Below are 7,746 nucleotides of genomic sequence, written 5' to 3' on the forward strand. Positions count from 1 at the left end.
TGTACTCTTCCGCAGCACCTCGTCCCTCGGACGCACAGCGTGCCGTCCTTCTCGCTAGCTGCGTCTTCCGCTCGAGTACCTGTGCTCCTAAGCTCCTGCACACTTAGACACAAGGTTAGAAACAACGCAGGACCTAACTTAACTTGTTGATTACACCAAAACAACCTTGGGGTTCCAACACAAATCACAACAATACATCCAAGATTGAATTGATACAAACAAGACAATATCATAGAAACAAGGAAATGACAAATCCACAAGAGTTTACATCAATTCATCATACAAATACTCCCTCCATCCTAAAACAAAGAGATCTACTCCATGAATCAAAGAGAGAAATCCAAAAATACAAAGATTACAAGCATTTCTTGATCCCTCAATCCAAGAAGAGGAGAGAAAGAAAACTTATCTAAGATGAAGCTTGGTCTTCGGATCTAATCCACGCTCCCGGAGTCGATTCCGTTGAAGATCCTCCTTTAGATCACCCAGAAATCTTCCCAAGATTGAGAGGAAACGCCCAAATCTCGCTTTCCCCCCAAGAGGGAGAAGATCCCCTTTCAAATCTTGAAGAAGGGTTTAAATAGAGGTGAAGTTTGGGCGCCACACAGCCCCGTGGCACGGCCGTGTGAGGTTCACACGGCCCTGCCAACTCTCCTCTCTACCAGCCTTGCACAGTCGTGTGTGAGACACGGTCGTGGCAAACATCCCCAATAGCCCCTTTACACAGCTGTGTAGATCTACACGGCTTGAACTATCTTAGCCTCGGGAAATCTGGCATGGCCATGTGATACACACGGCCTGCTTCCTTCATTGCCACTGGGAACCTCACATGGCCATGTGAGACACACGACCGAGGCTTCTCCTTGCTCTGAAAAATTCACATGGTCGTGTGGTGCACATGGCCTAGGCTCCTTCTCAATCTGGGTTCTTCATATCCTTGCACGGCCGTGTGAGGTTCACACGGCCATGACCTCTTCGTTTCCTGCTGCAGCCTTCTGGCCCATGATCTCCACATGGCCTGGGCAACCCCCAAGAGCAGGGCAGTGTGTGGTTCAAGTAGGCCACCTTCTTCCCTTTGCTTTGCTCATAGATTTGGCTTCAAACACGAAATCTTCACCAATTCCGACTCCTGTGTACAGAAAATGCACAAAAGCATATCTCCGAATAAAGAGAGTAAATATGCTAAAAAGGAAAGCTGAAAGTACGAAAATACATAGATCAAGCATGCTCAAAGTATGTGAATGTGCGTCAAAACATGCCAATAAGTGTATACAATCTACGCACATCACACCCCCAGACTTAAACCTTTGCTTATCCTCAAGCAAAATGCTGCAATCTACATTCATATGTTCTACAACACATTCATAAATCATAATGTACTTTCCTAACTCTATCAAAAAGTTTCACTAACAAGCATGATCGTGAAAATAAAGTCAAGTATGGCTCAAGCATAAGTATCTTGTGCACAGTGCAAAGACAACTCAAAACTCTTCAAGTTTCAATCTATGTCCTAGTCAAGTCGTCATCAAATTTGAATTCCTAATGTTTACAGTGATGGACAAGTAACCAGTGATAGGCACTTACTTGCCAAACACTTGGTTCATATTTCTCAATCAACCCATGGTCTCAAAGGCGTGCTCAATCTCAAGAGAAGCTAAGCAGTCATTTCCCCAGTAATCCAACTCGGTCTCAAAGGGGTGACTTGCTAGATTCCACTCACGACAACTGTTTTTTTATATCCCATATTCACTTTTTTTTCATTGCTTTTTTTTTCAATTTTTTCCATAAGCATTTGCATTGTGCAAATCTTATTTCACAAGTGTACTTTTAGCAAAAATGTTGGGATATTTTGATTTTTCCAAATGAGCTTGCATGAGTTGAGCCTCATCCAGTAACCAAAATGAAGTTTGAAAAATCACCATGGAAACCAAGTACTAAACAAACAAGATGAATCATGAATATTTCAATGATATCAACCATTCAAGCATAAAGTCAAAGTGTAGTGAAAGTAAGATTCTTAAGGTCAAGCCAAGACTAAAACTTATCTCCAAAAGATACTTAGCTTATTTCATGCTACTCAAGATAGAGAAAAGAGGTACACTGGGCATACTACTAGCATCATTTACAACATCATGAATCTAGATAATGAACGTGCTAACATTTTATCTTGAAGACAAGAAAACATATAAGTGAAGTTTGATGTTTTCAAGATGTATGCCACAAGATTTCAAAAGATAATCAAATGTCAATCAAAACAAACACTCAAGCAAGATAATCAAAATAGAATGCAAAATAAAAGCTAGACATGCAGAAAACAACCAAAAACTGAAAACTAAAACACAAAAAGAAATCAGGTTTGACACCCCCCCCCCAGACTCAAACTTTTCATCGTCCCGATGAAATCAATATGGTGGAGGTAGAGGTGGAGGGGGGCGAGGAAAAGGGTGCCTACGACGTGGCTGACCAACGGGAAAACTAGGGAAACCCGGAGTTTCACTCAGGATTATATGATACTCAAACAAAGCATCTACTTGTTTGCTAGTGGCACTCATGCTTTGCATAAAATCTCTCATTCTAGCTTGATCCGTATCATAATCCTGAACAAATTCGGCCACTTGACCCTGAAAGTTCCTTGTGAACTGAAAGTGATCTTGTACTTCTCTAAATTGATTATCTGATAAAGAGAAGTGACCTTCCAACATTCTTCGTTGGGCATCATGCTTCTCGTGAAGCAATTCTAGAGAAGTACGAAAATCAGAAAAGTTGAATCTGGAAGGACCCGTACCATAGGCAAAAGAATGCCTAGCAGGATCCGGATGTCTAGAAGGCTGCGGGTATCCAGATGTCGAGGGCTCAATGTGCGGCTCTGTGTCTCCGGATATAGAGGGAATATTTTCGGGGTCGACATCGATGATTACTCAATTAGCAGGGATGCGAATAGATGTTCGTTCAGGACAAGGAAGAGGTAGAGGAAAACCATTCCTCCTTGGAAATGCAAACCCATTCTCATCCCGAACGATCATCTTCATGGCAAGGCATGCATCCATGTCAATCATATCGTTGCCATGAATAACTTCTAACCCTTCTAAATCAAGTTCCAAGTTAACTGCTACTTGGGTAATCAAACCACCAAGCACTATTGATCCCGATGATGCCCTCGCAGTTCTCACTAAGGTTTGTAAGAAATGAAAATCGGAATCAAAATCAACCTTATATAACATAGCCCATAGAAAATAAAGTTCTACCTTTTTGACGACTCCATCACTATCACCCCTACAAAAAATAGTTTTGCTCATAATTCTATGTAGATATCTAAAAACAGGGTTTTGCATGTGAGAAGCCTTGGCTCTAGAGGGCTCATAAGGATGATCTAATCCAGTAATTGAATTCCAAAAATGGTTCCAATTAAATCTAGAATCAAACATTCGAGAGCTACCGGAAGACAATCCAAAACAAGTATTAAAGTCACTAAATATCCATTGAAATTCTTGATTCATTAATCTAAAAATTATTTTGCCAACATAATCATCCTCATTGGTAAAATGGGCATCTAACGAACTCAGAAACTCCAGAACAAGGCAAGGATAAGTTGGTAGATTTGAGTGCAACATATCACTCCAATCTAAGAACCCTATCATCCAATCTATATCGTCCCTAATTCCCATCATATCTAAAACAGTTGGGTCCATATACCGAGTACACACAATCTTTCTATTGACAAGAATTGCAAATCTAGTTATTTGATCATCATTTCTAAATACAATATTGAATTCATTGTCATTACCTTCGTCGCGTGATGTCCTCTTTCCCTTGCCTTTGACTGGTTGTTCCCCTTGTCCTTGCTTGGCTCCTTCCCTTTGTCTCCACTTGAACCACCACCTCCCTTGTGTAGTTTCTTCAAAAGATTGGACATAATGTCTAGCTTAAGTAGGGGTGGGTACTATTTATGCTTAGAGAAATTAGATCTTGAGGAAATGGGTCTCAAAGAACAAGATCTTAGGTTAAGGAAATGGAGATCTTAGATCTAGGAGAAGAGAAGGATCTAGATCTAGGAAAAATTTATGAAGAAAAGAAGGGTTTAGAACTAGATCTGAGAGAACTTGGAAGAGAGGTTTGATGAAAGAGGAGTTTTGGAGAGAAGGGGGTGTGTGGGGGACACGGCCTGGATCTGGCCGTGTATAGCAGACACGGCTTGGCAGAGTTTCCCCACACGGGCCGTGTAGATCTACACGGCCTTATCCCTCTCCTTCTCAGGTTGAGTCACACGGCTGTGCCAATTGACACGACCATCTCCTTCTTCCCCAATGGTACCCATACACGGTCGTGTCTAGGACACGGCCCCAACAGCTTCCTCCTCTGGATTCTTCACACGGTCATGTCAAATGGCACGGCCAGTGCAGGCTTTTGCATTGGTTCCCTCTCACGGTCGTGTGTAAGACACGGCCGAGAAGCTTTCCTCCTCTGGATTCTTCACACGGCCATGTCGGAGACACGGCCACATACCTTCTCTTCTCTGGAGACTCCACACGGTCGTGTCATGTACATGACACCAAGCATCTCCACTTTCTGCACTGTAAGCCTGGCTGTGTGCAACACACGACCATGCTCTATTTTGCTCCAATTGACACTTCTCCTCCTTTCTAGCTCCTCCCACACTTCCATACCCATGAAGAAGTCATGACCAGCTCATGGAAGTGAAATTTCAACCTGAAATCAAAACAAAAAAAAACAAGTAAAACACTACTAATGAAAATTTGAAACATAGAACAGGACTTAACTAAAAAGAAACCCTTGGGTTGCCTCCCAAGAAGCACTTGTTTAAGGTCTTTAGCTCGACGACCTCATTAGATTCATCTAAATCTCGCTCTTGGAGGGGTAAGATATTTTAACACCCTCCTACCAAGGGCTCTTATTATGGAGGGAGCTTTCAATATAGGAGTTAAAAAGTGAGGTATCGCTCTCTCCATCTTCGTCTTCTTTAAAGTTCTTTCAGGTGGTTGAATACGGTTCAGATTGAGCTTCCAATTATTAGCCCAAGTGAAATCTGGACATGCAAAGAAAATACAAATCTCCCACAAACATATTAGATAAGATAGAGCCATAACCATTTTAAGATAAGCAAAATAAGAAATAAAAACTGAATCACATCCAACAAAGTTAATAATAGGTACCTCAATAAAATTTTCCAAAGGATCACAAGAAATACTAACCTTGCTTTGCTGAGAAATACTTGATATTTCTAAACATGTGGATGTGATTTCCTCTGAATCAAATGATGGTTCTAGCTATGGCTCAGGTGTTGGCGATATCAAAGATGGTGATTCTTGAGACTCAACCATATCTACATGAGTCCCTACACATTGGTCCACAACATGCTCAATCCTTGCAACTCTTACAACATCTAAGGATTGTGTGGACAAAGGAGGTGATTCTTGAGATGCTGCTTCCACAACACAACTCCCTACACATTGTTCCATATCAACATCATGAACACAAACATCAAAAAACAAACCCACATCAATATCCTCAATAGGAGAATCAACTATAGGAGGATCAATAACTTCACTTGCAATTTTAAATTGATCTACCACATCATCATTATCTGAAAATTTAATGTCACTTCAACACCTTATAAAATTTGGAGGTAGATATGAAAACTCATTTACCACTGCTTTATCTTCACAATCCTCATCTGAAGAGTCTTCATCTTTATACAAATTCAAAAATCTGCACTCAACCTTACCAGTGTCACAGAATTTTTTAAAGTCATAGTTCTCATTGACCCCCACTAACCTTGTAAAAAAGGAACCCTTAGTGAAGGTCTTGGGAAAGACTGAACTTCCTTTTTCCCAAATTCACTTTGAGCTTTTGGAGGAGGTCCAACTTGCTTATCTAGTGTTGGTGTGATTAATCGTTGAGGGAAAGGTACTTGTGGCCTTTGGGAACTTCCTAGAGAAATGGAACTGAGTTCTTGTGATCTTCTATTATTCTTCTCCTCAATTCTAAACATGTCATTCTTCAGAAGTTCTTCATGATTTTTGCCACTTCTCAACCCAACATCATCACACTTTTCATTAGATCTTGACTATGTAGGAGGGGGATCTTCTTTAAACCATTTTGAAATAATACTATCAAGCTTTACCCCCAAATGTTTGAACTCCTCACTCTATGACTTGTGAATTTCAACATTTTTAGGTGGTTGAACTTCATTTTGTTTGACAGACTCTCTTACATTTATGGCTTGCACTTCTTGAATATCTGAGGGAAATTCCATCCAAATTTTGTTTGACCATTCATGGAGGTTCAATGTCACTTGATCAATTAATGAATAAGCTTCATCTACACTTTTGTCCATAAAAGAACCTCTAGCTGATGAATCCAATAAACTCTTGTCTGAGAAAGAAATTCCCCCATAGAATATGTGCAAAATCAACCATTTTTCAAAACCATGATGAGGGCACTGTCTTTGAAGACTCTTGAATCTATCCCATGCTTCAAATAATGATTCTCCATATGCCTGAGCAAAATTTGTTATGCAATTCCTCATATACACTGTTCTACTTAGAGGGAAAAAATGATTCAAAAATTGCTTCTCCAATTGTTCCCAACTTGTGATGCTTTGAGGACAAAGAGAATATAGCCAGGCCCTTGCTTTATCCTTAATACTGAAAGAAAATGCCATCAATCGAACTGCATCTGCTGATACTCCTTCACATTTCACCAAATCACAAATCTCTAAAAATGTTTCAAGATGCAGATAAGGACTTTCTGATACTTCTTCTCTAAATTTGTGACCTTGTATCATGAAAATTATCTCTCGGTCTAGTTGGAAACTTTCTGCTTCAATTTGAGGTTGCACAATGGGAGATAAAAATCTTGCAGAAAAGGGTATAGAAAAATTTCTCATGGCCCTTCTTGACATGTTAGTGCTCATGGATATTCAAGAAAAGAAAAAAAAATACCAAGAATCAAAGACAAGAAATAAAATGCAATATGAAAAACAAGAAAGAAAATGCAAAATTTAAATTGCAAGAAAGAAAGTGCATAATGAAAGCAAGAAAGAAAAGATAAAAGGAAAAAGAAAAATGTCTAGAATAATTCATATGCTAATCAACTAACAAGATATGTTTACAAAAGAAAAGCAGAGAAAAATTTAAAGAAAAAGAAGAACAGAGAAAAGCTAGACTAGAATGCTAGAAATCAATAATACAGAATTAGAATAGCAACAAGAAAAATTTACAAAAAGTAGAAAAGAATACAAGAAAAATAGAATTCTAAAGATTAGTTACAATTATACTAATGATAAAGAAAGAAAAGTTATGTTTAGTCTAACTCAATTGATAATCTCTAATGTTATAGCACAGTCCCCGGCAACGGCGCCAAAAACTTGTTCACTCTCCGCAAGTGTACGGAAATGTCACAAGTAATATAAAAGATTATCGTATCCACAGGGACTGGAATAAGCACTAGAAATGTTTCAACACGAGTTAGCCAAACAACTAATCAATTGGTTTCCAAAAGCTAAATGTAACTAATGAAAAGTAAACATAGAAATGAAAGATCAACAAACAATATTATGGGCTTTGATAAAGGAATGTTCTAGGAGTTTTGGTTTCTTTGTAAGATTCCTCAATGTAAATGATCTACCAAATCCTATTTCTCAATTATCCAACATTTGTAGAAGGTTATCGGTTCTCTCTTGCAATAGACAACCGGCCTAGGACTGAAATCTATACCTAAATGTAA

The 7,746-nt window shown here is 39.2% G+C and overlaps 1 non-coding gene across 1 annotated transcript; it reads left to right on the forward strand.

The window, feature by feature from the left end:
* The first annotated feature begins 6,443 nt into the window (after window positions 1-6,443).
* LOC122028461 lies at window positions 6,444-6,549 on the forward strand. The gene has a single exon (XR_006124830.1). It is a non-coding gene; the product is annotated as a small nucleolar RNA R71 (small nucleolar RNA).
* Window positions 6,550-7,746: the final 1,197 nt, after the last annotated feature.

Source organism: Zingiber officinale, chromosome 10A (assembly GCF_018446385.1).
Source record: "Zingiber officinale cultivar Zhangliang chromosome 10A, Zo_v1.1, whole genome shotgun sequence".
In the NCBI taxonomy this organism is placed as follows: Eukaryota; Viridiplantae; Streptophyta; class Magnoliopsida; order Zingiberales; family Zingiberaceae; genus Zingiber; species Zingiber officinale.